This window comes from Aedes aegypti, chromosome 3 (assembly GCF_002204515.2).
Source record: "Aedes aegypti strain LVP_AGWG chromosome 3, AaegL5.0 Primary Assembly, whole genome shotgun sequence".
NCBI lineage: Eukaryota > Metazoa > Arthropoda > Insecta > Diptera > Culicidae > Aedes > Aedes aegypti.
Window position 1 is genome coordinate 8,832,228 of NC_035109.1, and position 14,280 is coordinate 8,846,507.

Sequence of the window (14,280 nt, forward strand, 5' to 3'; positions counted from 1 at the left end):
TTGATAAATTGCGGTGGGTGTAAAGTGGGTTTCAGCGTTCAATAGTCAGTCATCATTTCACTTAAAAGCTTTGATGTATCAACAAAAGTATACAAAGAGATGTGCCAGCGCTGGACATCGTCGAAAGCTAAGATATCGTGATACAATTGACAAAAGCTGTAAATAATAAGAATTATTATATAGAATAACAACGTTAGGAATAATGGAGATTCGGAATTTCGCGAAAGCCATGAAATCCACGGAATTTATCCTTCACTTGGAAACTTGGAAAATAACGCGTAAATAGTTGAATTCTGAAGGTTTATATGATAATCTCAGAAAAGTTCAGATTTTTGCTCATAAGAATGGTTTATTTATTTGTAAGCCAAGTTTCATATAAAAATATGTGCTAATCGTTTAGTTTCAAGTTAAACGTCTTTCTTCTTGCTTTTAATGTTGTATTGATAATATGATATTAAACTTATTATCTCAGTTCGCAAAATACGAAAAATGTTTGAAATTTACGCATATAAAGATCATTTTTACTGTAAATATATTTTTATGTCAAATATTGTCAAACTATGGGGCCGCGATTAATACGCAAAATTTTTCTTTCATCGCCTTGATATCAGCGAAATTTTGAGAATTTTTCTTGTCCCTAAACATTGTATATTGGAATCATCCAAAATTCTTAAAACTTGCAACTAGTGATTGAAACGAAGGAAAAAAAATACGTCCAATGAGCAACAAATATAATAGCTTCCAGACACTTGAAGATTGCATACAGTATTGGAAATTACATTTTAAGGTGTTAATTATAAGAAATTACATTTTAGGCTGAAATACATTTTAAAAAATCAATTGAAAAATTCGTGTTCATAATTCAAAATAAACGGTTTGTGCGAGTCAGTGCACAGGTAATCGAATTCCTCACGGGACGCCTCTGACCGAACTACGTTTGGATATAATGAACCAGTGTCGTCGATGATTCGCTCATTCACTATGGTTGAAGATTTCTTTGAGTTCGCTGAAACAACTGTGTGTTTTAAAAACAAGATTACTCGCTCGTCCATTTTGTAATTTCTTTGTTATTAGTTCATTCATTAAGACCTTGAAGTCAGATGGATAATATTGGTGAATAAATAAATAAATAAATCAATCGATTCGCTATAGTAGCAGGCAAGCAGAGGGCAGTGCGATGTAACTCGATCCAAGCCCTAAATTGAAAAACAGCGCGCTATGACGGCGAAGTATTTACTGAAGTCCTGAGGCGCGAACGGAACCTTCTAGACTTAAATGGTGAAGAGCTAGTTGCTGTGATATCACGAGCGTGTGATGCTTCCATGCCGAGAAAAGCCCCTAGAGAAAACAGGCCGCCAGTGGTGCGAATAAATTGCAAATCTGCGAGCATTTTGCCTTCGGGCAAGACGAAGAATTCAACGCACACGCATAGAAGAACAAAAAGAAGAACGCGGTGCAGCATTCGAGAGGCAAAGTTGGCTTTCCAAAAGAAATCAAGAGTCGGAATCGGGCATGCTTTGAAAGTCTATGCGAGAGTGCCAATTCGAGTCCGTGGGGTGACGCCTACAGAGTGGTAATGGCTAATATCAAAAGTACCATAGCGCCCCAAGAGAAGTCGCTCGAGTTGCTGCGATCGATAATCGATGTACTCTTTCCGCACCATCCCATAATCCCATGGCCCCCAGCGCCGTATGCGGCAGATGAAGGAGAAGAAGTGGCAAGAGGGTGCTACTACCAAAGGCGGGTAAACCACCACCAGGAGACCCGTCGGCATATAGACCTATCGGTCTACTAGATACGACAAGCAAGTTATTGGAGAGGTTGAATCTCAACAGACTAGTACCGTATACGGAGAGTGCGGACGGCCTGTCCAACAAGTTTGGATTCAGGAAAGGTAAATCTACTCCGGACGCTGTCCAGACAGTTGGGGTGGCAATCGGGCATAAAAAGAGCGGCATCTGTTACTGCGCGGTTGTCACTCTGGATGTGAAGAATGCGTTCAACAGCGCAAGCTGGGAAGCAATAGCACACGCGCTTCACCGCCTCAAGGTACCGGTGCAGTTGTGTTAGCTTCTAGAAACCTATTTTGATGATAGGATTTTACTGTATGACACAAAGGAGGGGCAGAAAAGCGTTCTAATTACCGAGGGAGTACCTCAAGTTTCAATCATGGGCCCGCTGTTATGGAATGCGATGTACGATGACGTACTGAGGCTGTCCCTTCCGACGGGTGTTAAGATTGTTGGCTTCGCCGACGATATCACCCTAGTGGTCTATGGTGAATCCATGGAGGAAGTGGAGTTGACAGCAGTGCACTTTATTTCCCTAGTTGAGGAATGGATAAAGTCTAGGAAACTAGGACTGGCCCGTCACAAGACTGAGGTGGTGGTGTTCAACAACCGCAAGTCCGAGCAACGGGCGCTTATCTCGGTAGGTGATTGCACCATAGAGACCAAGCGATCCCTTAGGCATCTTGGGGTAATGATCGATGACAAGCTGAGCTTCGCTAGCCACGTTGAATATGCCTGTAAAAGGGCATCTACGGCTATAGCGGCGCTTTCGAGGATGATGTCTAACAGCTCTGCTGTAATTGGCAGCAAACGCAAGCTACTGGCAAGCGTGGCGCTATCCATACTAAGGTATGGAGGACCAATCTGGTCAAAAGCGCTTAGAACGAGCAGAAACTTAAAGCGGTTGGAAAGCACGTACAGGATAATGTGCTTACGAGTAGCAAGTAAAGACGCCGTGTGCATCATAGCCGGGATGACGCCCATCGTACTCATCATCAACGAAGATGTTCAATGCTTCAACCAAAGAGGTTCCAGAGGAGTCCGTGACACGTGTAAAGAGGAAACGCTCAGAAGTTGGCAGCAGGAATGGGATAACTCCACTAAATGTAGATGGACCCATCACCTAATATCAAATGTGTCAGATTGGTATGGAATAAACCATGGGGAAGTGAACTTCCACCTGACGCAGTTTCTGTTAGGACATGGTTGCTATAGACAGTACCTGCATAGGTTCGGGCACTCATATTCTCCTGCGTGCGTGGTGTGGAGGAAACAGCGGAGCATGTCGTTTTCGATGCTCACTACATGCGGAGGGGACACGCCCCCGACAATATAATAGAGATAATGTGTTCGGATGCCGAGTGCTGGAATGCAATAACTACGGCTGTCACTCAAATTATGTTAGAATTGCAGCGCCTATGGCGCGCCGACCAAGAGTTGGCTGCAGAAGATTAGCCCTTCCGAGGCTGGTCCCTTGTAACATTTTTTAAGTCGGTTAGGAGAAGCAGTTTGCCTAGGCTACTTCTGCTACAGTGCTGTGATATATGCACTGCCGCTCCCCGAAGAAACAACGTAAGGTAGTTCCAGGGAGATAAGGGTCTGAGGCCAAGGGTAGTGTCGATGCACTGTACACCACTTGAGCAATTCCAAAAGAATTGCTCAAGTACAGTACATAGGCTGATTTTAGCGGGTCGTCGTTGGTGCGTCATCCCTGAGTTACCTTCTTAGTGGATCTGTTTGCAGATTTCCCCCTTGTAAAAAAACAAGTTCCATGTCAGAGCAGGTACATCACACACCTTGCAGTGGAGATGCCTAAGGGTAAGAATTGTAGAGGTAACGCTTAGTGAGTAAGATTGTAAATATGTATATACCCAGACGTGGAATAAAAGAGAGGTGCTGGCTGGTAACAATATTAATCAGTAGCATGCGGTGTGGAAGGAATAGCTTGGTTGTTTAGTTGTTGTTATTTCAACAGGTTATGGGCCCAGGAACGCCTGGATGACACTGAGGAGTCTTCGATTAGGGACCACGAGGAGGCAGAACCTCAATGTGGGGATAGAGACTGTACGGGAGGTGGCTTGGACGAGGTGCCCAAGAGTTGGAGGCCAAGATGTGATCAAGGCTGGTGGCGGGTACTGATTGATCGAAGCACGAGCTTGAAAGAGCTCGGTAGCAGTGAGGAGTTTGGTGCAGGGTGCAGTTGGTCAGGAGATAATTTGGTGTGACTGGGTAACGTATCGTAATTTCGACTTAACAAACTTGCTTTGGTCTAAGCCGCGATTCTAAACAAAAGAAAACTTAATAATATATCAAATCTGTATCAAAATTTGTCGACAGACTCCCACAGTGCAGTTCATCCTTACGCAAGTGTATTAGTGACAACGGTAATGCCATTGTTTACACTAGTGGTCGTCGATCGTTTGTACGGTACTTCGCACACTATCAAACCCGATTGGCCCGCTTTTTCTTCGCATCACACGCACACACCCACACAACTTATATATATATATATATATATCTCTCTCGCTCTTTCTCTTTTGAGTTTGCTCTTGTTCTACTACACGACCGATTCGAGCACTTTGTACCAAGACACGGCTGCTCGAACGAGGGCAATGAAATTTTCCTCCTGCTCGATTTCACGATACGCACTGAAATTCTTCGTTTCTCTCGCACATATCGTTGGCAACGGGCTCTTTCTTTCGCTCTTTCACAGCCCCCTTTTTTCGTTTAGTTCACTCAGTTCACTTTGTTCGTTCTTTTTTCCCTGTGCACTTTTGTGCACTTTGCTTTCTTCTGAGCTGCCTGACGGCGAGCTAGCTGCTGTTCGTTTCTGTCGCAGCAAGCGGGATGATGAGAAAAATGCCAAAATGCTCTGTTGCTGCCGCCTTCGCTAATAATCAAAACAATTCGCGGGTGGAATTGGCCACTGGAAAACACAATCCGGATCACACTACGGAATACAACACGAAACACGTTTCCATTTCGTTTCACAGAAGCACCGTCTGACATACGGCTTTTCCTTCCATTTTATGCAACCAGCACACATTCAACCGACCGAACAGAAAAAAAAAGAAAAGAAACACCTAACCTCTTCTTCCGCTTTACGTTGTTCACAATTTGATTACAAATTTACACTTTTTTCTTTTATTGCACTCGGTTGGTTTTCACTGAATTTAGTTTCCAAGTTTCGGCTTCTAATCCAAACGCGGCGAGGAACATGCTAACCGATCTGGGTTCTTCTTTTGACGACCAGTTAGTTGGGAGATCATCATCGGCCTGCGAGAAGCCATTCAGCCACAGGGCTGCCAAATTACCGGAATCTCCTAAGCTTTGGAAATTTAGAAGTAAAATTCCAATGATTATTTTTTTAATTGTATAGTCACCGCCAAAAATAAAGTGCTTATTAAATTGCTTATGAAATGTTTGTACTTCATATTCAACACTAATCTTTGATACACGTAAAAAATAATTTAATTTTTGAATAAAATTTTGATTTTCACAAAGCGAAATTATTGTTCTCAAATAAATTGTGTCAAAATCAAGTAGGTATCCACTTGGCATTTTCAACACTTAGCAATATTTTACTAGTATTTATCAAAGAATATTTATTACGAACATGTTGTATTAACTATTCAAAACTGTTATGAGGCTTTTTGAAGCGATCTGTGATGTTTTAAAAGAGCTGTTGATCGCAACATCTTCAGTTGGGTTGTTTGTCGGCCTAAATAGATTTCAACTGTTTATACTTGCTGTATCAGTAGATTAAACTGGCTGGTTCTTTGAAAGAATAAACTCGATAACCATAAATGGATTGTAGTTAGGTTATTTACTTCTTCTCAATGCGTCCTCGCTGGACAGAGCCTGCTTCTCAGCTTAGTGTTCTCATGAGCACTTCCACAGTTATTAACTGAGAGCTTTCTTTGCCAAAGTTGCAATTTTCGCATTCGTATATCGTGTGGCAGGTACGATTATACTCTATCAAGGGAAGTCGAGGAAATTTCCATTACGACAAGATCCTGGACCGATCGGGAATTAAACTCAGACGCCTTCAGCATGGCTTTGCTTTGTAGCCGCGGACTCAAACCACTCGGCTAAGGAAGCCCCAAATTAGGTTATCTTATTCAAGCTTAATTTATGATCTCGCCCTAAAAATAAGTTGACCAAATGTGTAGCTTGTTGATACTGAGCAAACAAATGAATTGATACGTAATTTAACAATGCTACGATGAAGAGAAGATACTCTTCTATCTCCCAGCGGTGATAGTTTTTATCATTATACATTTATTTGGTTAAAATAACGAACTACATACTTGGTTACAAATGGCTTTTAGATTACTTTTAGATCATAAGTTGTGCGAGAATTATAGTAGGTAAAACACATCAGTAGGTATGGGACTCGTATTTCCAAACTCATGGATTCCGATAAAATCGTGCCCAAATTTCTTGCAAAATTTCAGTTTCAGGAAGCTTAAAAGCTAAAATTGAAAATTTTTACAATGGAGATGTGCAAAACAATTTGCATGTTTAATTTTATGTCAACCTTGTTGAAGAATATGGTAAGTCTAGCGAACTTTGAAGTGGACTCTTTGCTTTTATCCATGGCATAGCAATAGTTACGTAAAAGGACAGCATTATAACATAAGCCTAGACGGTGTCGAAAATAAGTCTAGAAAAAATATTGAACGTATTTCATAATGATTTCACTACTAAAATTTAAAAATTGGAATTAAACAAGTTTCTGATGAAATCTTCGAATGATATTTTTTTTTTGGTATTACCAAACTTCCTTCAAGTATCTCGACCAGAAAATGCAGTAAAAAATCGTGCGCCAGAAATTTCAATTAAAATTTCTCTTAGAACCCCATCAAACAATTTCAGATTTTCCGACAAGAATCTTTACGAAACATTCTCCTGAATTCTTCCAGAGAGAAAGCAAAAAATCACTACTTCGCTTGGATTTTTTTTTCAAAATCGCACAGGGTTTATCTTCAGAATAACAAAAATCTGTATTATCGTTTTGCTGTTTGAGTTTTAGAAGCTAACCCAGCATATGGATTTATAATCAGATCATACAAATAGTGACTTTATTGACCATTTGTCTGAAAAAAAGTGCCTTTTTGCTGCAAATAGTGACCTTGTATTGACCAGGTCGAAAATAGTAGTCAAGTCACTGAAATGGCTCGCTTTAAGAGATATGTGTTCTCCACCATATGCATCTCTGTGGGAAAGATGAAGATCAATAACTCTTTGTGTGCGAAAACATTGAATAATGTGATTCATGCATCTATGTTCATTGATATTATATTCGTATTCACGTAAGTCATTCAAATCCTATAGAAAACTCTTCCTTGGTTGAGCGGTTAGAGTTCGCGGCTACAAAGCAAAGCCATGCTGAAGGTGTCTGGGTTCGATTCCCGGTCGGTCCAGGATCTTTTCGTAATGGAAATTTCCTTGATTTCTTGGGCATAGATATTATCCTACCTACCACACGATATACGAACGCGAAAATGACAACTTAGGCAAACAAAGCTCTCAGTTAATAACTGTGGGAGTGCTCATAAGAACACTAAGCTGAGAAGCAGGCTCTGTCCCGGCGAGGACGTAATGCCAAGAAGAAGAAGAAAACTCTTTAGAAGGATCTTTATTGGCAGTGTAAGTTATTTTTTAAAACAAGCTTGATTCAACCAGTTCCATTCAATGATATAACTAGTATGACCAGTTGAAATATGTTTAGGCCGCCTAACAGCACAATTGAATATGTTTTGATCAATAGTTCTCTAAAACTATCACAACTCGCTTCAGTACGTCTTATAAAAGTCTTGAATATCTAATATAACATTTTTGTGATGAAAAAAAAAGAGGATTAACGCCGAAGTGGTTACCCACATAATTTTGTCAACCTTCTTTGGGAACATTAGTTTCGTCTTTGTAAAAAATATTTTTTTTTATCCGCAAATAAAAACCTTCTTGTCTGTGTATCACGAAAGTTATATGTTAAAGCTAAGTATGCTGTTTCGCTCAAGAAAACTAAAGAAATTCCTTGACTGAAAGGGTCAAGAAATTTCCTACAGAAAGCCCCCTTTGAAGTGACATTTCTTCTCAACTCAAGACTAACAATTCAAAAGGCCTCATCTCCAAAAAGTAAACAATGAGAAAAATGCAATCTCGTTTTGTCAAACAATAAATCAAATTTATATTATGAATTTAAGCTTTTTATGTTATTTTATCGTCCAGAAAGTCGATGGATAAACTGATTTATAGCTATGAATATTCATTACTATCATTTTAGCAAAAAATCCTGCTAAAAAAACGAGTCAAAGGAAATGAGGCTTTTATGTCACCAAAAGCTGTGCAGCCCTTTTCATTTGTGGCCATAGACGCCGGCCGACGCTGATGAGGCCTGTGAGTTGACGCCTTTGTTTACTCTAAAATGTGTTGAGGCCTTCTAGTTGTGGCTTGTTTTTTCATCATCTTCTGATGTGGCCTTTTGAAAATCATTCAAAATTGATGATGAAATAAGAAATTTGAAGTGTAGAAGAGTGTTAAGTGGTGAAGTAAAGTACATGGAGATCCCTACAGCAAGAGAAGATTCGTGCGGTCGATTAAATATGTGATTGATTGAACCCTTCGTCATCCATGAACATTATGTATGTGCTACGCGAGTTTGTCGTCGAGAAAATGTATGGAAAATTGGTTCAATTGATATAATATTGCAATTAAACGTTATTTTTCATGCAATTGAAACCAAATCGTGTTTTTGTTGATAATTTGTGAAGTACAGACAGGCTGACACAGGTATTATTAGGTAGTATGGTACAAAATACATCACTTCACAGGAACCCGACAGAAAATTTGATTATGTTCGCTGTTGAAACTATCGCTGTGTAAAATAATACAGGGAGCGGAGCGGCTGAAGTATAACTTGTATCTGCTAAGTAAATTTGAAACATTTTTTCGTAATTTTAGTTGCAATTTTGATGTTTGTTTAATAGGCCTCAACTCGGTTTCAAGTAAATATAGAAATGGGGCCTTTTTGGGAAAAGGCCGCATTTACGATTAATATCCTAATTATCGGGAAATGAGATAGGGCCTTTTAGAAAAATGATATTTTTTCAACTTTCATGCATATTTTTGCATGACTATTGTATGTTACAGTAAGAATAGGCTCTTATACACTTAAATCAGCAGAAACCCGATTTGTTTACATTTTGGACTTGAGGCCTTTTCAATTGTTGGTCTTGAACTGCGTACTGCGATCAGAAAAAAGTGATTTTCTTGACCATTTCTTGGGAGAAATTTTCCACGCATCGAGATAGGCGATTCCTTTTCTTGTCAACAAACAGTCAGCAAACCGGCCTTAAATATGAACTACAAACCTTTTCATGGATAAATTCCAGTTTTGACATTCAATTTGCCACTTTATTTTGGCGATTACACACGCTGTCTATTTTGTTCTATCACAATCGTCGAAATTACATCGAATACTCGATGAAGTCTTCTTATCCATTTTATTAGAATACGGTTCAAACACTGACCAAACAGCTTTCAACTTTTATTACCAAACTATAAAAATACGAAAAGTTTGGCAACCCTGATCGGCAGCGGCACTCTGCTTCTTCCACCTCTTCTTCTTCGCTACCGCGATAATTTGCTTCTCTTTCCGATGCACCCGTTCGACCCATACCTCGGTCTCTTTCACTCTCCCGCACGGTAAAAGCGTAGCACCACACAAAAGTCGACCGATTCTTGGATGTGGCTTGCTGTGTGAAATCCAACAACCATCAGAGGAGCAAAATGGAAATCACCCTACAGGAGAAAAAGACACCCATCATGATTTTCACCTTCGAAAAAACACACCAAACGAACGCGGAAATCGGCCACCAACTGGATCACGACGCCGGAAACAACTTCACGGACCGTTTTTCGCACGCGGGGCCACACGGGAGGCCGAAACTTTTCCGGAAAATTGAGTCAAAAGCTGCTCCACCACACGATCGTTGGCTTCTTTAGTCTAGCGCACACACAAAACACTGCTCTGGCTGCTGGCCACTGCTCGAAAAGCAACGAACCGAGAGCTGCTCGACGCGACGAAATGCGTGGAAGCCATTTTTCCAGCAGTTCTGCTCGAATAATGCGGAGTTTTTTGACAGCTGTCCGAGTTGTCAACGAACGAACGAGGGGTGATTCGTGGGATTGCCGAGAATGATGTGGAAAAAGGGCGTGTAGTGTCCGGAGGGAGGAACCGGCATATACAAGTGGCTCATTCATCCGAACAGGCCTTTCCATTTGACGTTTAAAATTAGCTGATCTCGAAGCACTTTGACAGTTCTTCTATGAAAATAACAGGCCCGTGTTAGCACCGGTCCTCCACCGATGTAAACAAATGCATAGACGAACCTATCAAATGAAAAGGCCTATTGCAACAGGAGCAATACTATCGCAACTTCATCGCTCGAACCACTTTTACAAGACTGACGTTTCACTAGCCTCTTTCCGTTTGCTTAGGTTTTCCTTGCTACTTGGGCTCATTCACAAATTTCATAACGCTGAAGGGGGTGGGTGGGTGTCTTCATGATGTTACGGCTCATACAAAATTTGTAGAATATTCATACAAAAAGCGTTACGAGGGGGTGGGTGGGTGTCAAAAATGGTCATTTTCGGCGTTATGAAATAAATGAATTAACCCCTTAAACTATATGACCTTCTGCTTAGTTTTTATCTTCTCTAGTACCCCTCTTAAGCGAAGTATGCACTTCAACAGAAAAGTAATCGCCTATCTCGATGCGTGGGAAATTTCTTGCAAGAAATGCTCAAGAAAAGCATTTTTTCTTTTATCGCAGTACGCAGTTGAAAAGAAATGTCAATTCAAATGGAGCTCACTGTACGCAGGGGCAGGAATTTTTACTTTTCTTGTGCGGAACAGCATACTTAGCTTTAATCCCTACAGGGCGTAATATTAAATATTTGGCAGTATGAATAAAATGTATACTGCCAAATAAATATGTATGATAAAATATCAATATTTGTATGGTTACGATACTTGAGCAAGCTTAACGGTGCGCGACTAAACTAAATTACATAGTGCAGTATCATTACGCTGATCCGTACCGGGCGCTGCTAAGGGTTTATTCACAAATTTCATAACGCCAAAAATGACCATTTTTGACACCCACCCACCCCCTCGTAACGCTTTTTATATGAACGTTCTCCAAATTTTGTATGATCTGTAACAACCGAAGGATACCCACCCACCCCCTTAAGCGTTATGAAATTTGTGAATAAGGCCCCAAGCACAATGTGAGCGGCAATGCGGTACAACGGCATGCCGTTTTGCCCATCTTGATCTACACTCTACTTATCAATCCCATGTTAACTAAATCCTTTTCAACACTGACTTGACAAGTAGAGTGTAGCTCAAGATGGACTTGACGTTTTCCCGTTGTACCGCGCTGCCGCTAACATTATGCTTGAGGCTTAAGCCCTAACCGGGGTAGCAAAAAGACAGCGCTTCTTTTGGAGCAAACTTAGCTGCATGATAGTTGCGCTGCTATTCGCATATTCGAAATAAAATTTTGGGAATTTGGGTAAACCTTCAAAATTTTGATAAGAATACTAGGAACTTGATGCAATTATTGTAAATCGGGTAGAAGTTTTCAAAATATTCGATTCCTCGTAAGAATTTATCGATTTCGGAAAATTCTGGAATTTTTGGATTCCACCCGGACCAACTGGAATCCTCGGTTGACTGGAATTCGTAAGGACTCCAATAGGATCAGCAACAATCACAGATAGAATCCCGCGAATCCCAGTAGGAATCCCACGAATTCCTGTTTCAATCCCACGGATTCTAGTTGAAATTTCTCGGATTCCAGTTGGAATCCCACGGATATGCATAATGCAATTGAATAGATCCGAAACATAATATAGAATTGAAATTATATCCACTAAACTTCGAACCGATTTTACCAGAGGGGGTGTACGCAACGAGGTACGCCTACCGTTCATATTTTATGAGTGTGTTGGTGTGGCTCACAACGCTGCATAAAACATCCCGCTGGTAGAGTGTCAAAAACAGAGAGAGACGCACCGACCCAGCGTCGAAGTTCAATGGAATAAGCCAAATTTGGGTTCTTTACACTCAGGCAAATGGACTATCGATAAACATAGGAACCCCTTATGAAAATTCGCCACAAGGAATCGGGTTGAAATTCATAAATTTACCTTATGAAGCCGAAATTTGAAAACAAAAATAGTTTTCGCGGCAACCTGGAATCGAACCATGAACCTTGCGATCGATAGGCTCGGTCGTACACCCCGCGCCTATCGACGCCTTGGTGATCACTAAAATGACACGCTTTCGTAATGCGATGACCGTCCCAACTTTCATAAGGCAAAATGTATGAATTTCGATAGTCCAGTTCGCTGCGTGTAGAGTTTACCTGACGTTAAGTTGTTTTAGGTTGGTTGGTTTGACTTTATTAACGAGATTTTTAGCCCTGGGCTAGTTCATCTCGGGACCAACGGCTTTACTTCCCTTCCGAAGGAAGTCGTCACTATAACTTTTTACGTCATAAGTGACTATGTCGGGGATGGGATTCGATCCCAGGTCCTCGGCGTGATAAGTTGTTTTAACCCATCACGGAGACTTCGAAAGCTATGCCCAAGTAACCAGTAAGCACGATAATGCGGCACGGTAACAGCATTATATGCGCATATAGGGTAATCATTTGATGCATGTCAATTTTATATACGCATATAATGCTATTATAATGCCAGAAAAGGCGAAATAGCGTGCCATTATAGTGCCAAGATACCCAAGTAACCACGAAGCTTTATATGAATACTTTATGTTTGCTCTATAGTATGCTATCAGATTTTGTTTTAAAGTGACATAACCTTTAAGAGCTTTATAAAGCATAATTAAAGTAGGAAAGGGCCCCACAACAACCAAGTTAATGCAATACTTGGTAAAGCAGTTTTAATGCACAAGCCCTACTAAAGCATTTATGTTTGTATATTTAGGGTTCATGATGTATATTAGCTTAAAACAATGTATGTTTAGGGCTTGCGTTAAAAATAAACAAAACAAAGAATCCATTGACTACCTTTCAATGGGTTTCTTTGCCAGCTTAATGATTTTTTTTTTTTGTTGGAATCAGGATTCGAACCCACAACTAGGATGATGGTGTGCTGGATGCCTGGCGCGTTGGTGTCCTGTGCTAAAGCTGCTGATGTAATAAGGTAGGATAAAAGTTCCTTATAAACGAAGCCATTGTGTGTGTCAACATTACTATTCGCCCAGTTATTACGATTAGAAAGAATTCTCTTCGGCGATTGATTTCCTTTCCTCACCAAATGAAACACAATAGAAAGACAGTCATAATTTGATCACCATTCTTTCTCGTAGAGGAAATAACAGAACTTAATCCACAAAACAGAGCCGTAGCGCATTAAACAGATTTCGGGGGAGAGAAATTGATCGACATTTCTTCTCGCTCCTTATGAATAAAAGAGTCTCATAGATAAAATACAACAATTTTGAATGAATGCTTATATCCTTAGATAATGAAGTGGGGGTTCGAGATGGAAGAAAGTCATTTCATTATTCTTCCATATCCCACAAAACGTAATGAGCGAGTGCGAACGTGCTCGATCGTCTTACTTATTTATTACAGATTCGAGTGCGTTTAATGAGGTTATGTTATCTTTTATGACAGCATAACTGTATATTCACTCTAAACGCTTAGCATAATGCTATACTAAAATAATGCTACAAAGCATTTACAATGTTAATCAAATGCATCATTGCTTGACAGTTATTGAATAAATGCATGATAACATTATTAATGCAAAAAATGTTGACTTTCGACCAAATTAATGCAATGGTATAATGCTTGTGGTTACTTGGGTATAGCCGTGCTTCTCTGCACCATTGATGCTGATATAAGACCACGTGAGAAACGTCAGTTGTTTTCGCCAGGTTTTTAGGGCGAATATTTTGTGCTTTCGGGTACGCAGCCAGAGAGCTTTCGCGTATGCGCCCAAGCAACTGGTACATGAGGTAAATAATTGAATGAATGAAAACGGAAACCTCTAATAGTATGCAAAAATGTAATAAAATGATATAGATAGTACTTCTTTGTATCAGACATATTCGTTTTGGTAGTTTTCATCCTTCTGAGGACTTGCAATTGCCACATTTTGATCTTCGTTTTATGATGATGAAATTCCTCATTTCGCGTCTCGAACCTGTGACACCCGTATTGTTGAGTTGTTGTCCTGCTCCTGTACGGCCACATAAGATGAATAGTATTGGAAAGAAAAGTGACCAATTTAAACCATCACTTTTCCCCGTCATAAAACCTGCAATTGTAGTAGTGAGAAGATTTATGTTTGACTCCCTCTTACCACTATATGCAAACACAAAGCACGTGGTATATCTGTCAAAACACTGGATGGCATTGAAACATGCCCTGTATTCGAATATAAA

At 40.2% G+C, this 14,280-nt stretch overlaps 1 protein-coding gene across 7 annotated transcripts in view; it reads right to left on the minus strand.

Moving 5' to 3' along the window:
* The window catches only part of LOC5571898, an 87,040-nt gene extending 77,202 nt beyond the window's left edge, over positions 1-9,838 (minus strand). For 2 of the 7 annotated variants that reach the window (XM_021850217.1, XM_021850214.1), the window contains exon 1: positions 9,632-9,838. The gene's annotated coding sequence lies outside the window, so the exon portion shown is untranslated. Of the gene's footprint in view, positions 1-4,375; positions 4,397-4,439; positions 4,786-4,878; positions 5,096-9,631 lie in introns of those variants that run through there. The other 5 variants (XM_021850216.1, XM_021850215.1, XM_021850221.1 and 2 more) reach the window with 4 other exon arrangements.
* Between the last annotated feature and the right edge of the window lie 4,442 nt (positions 9,839-14,280).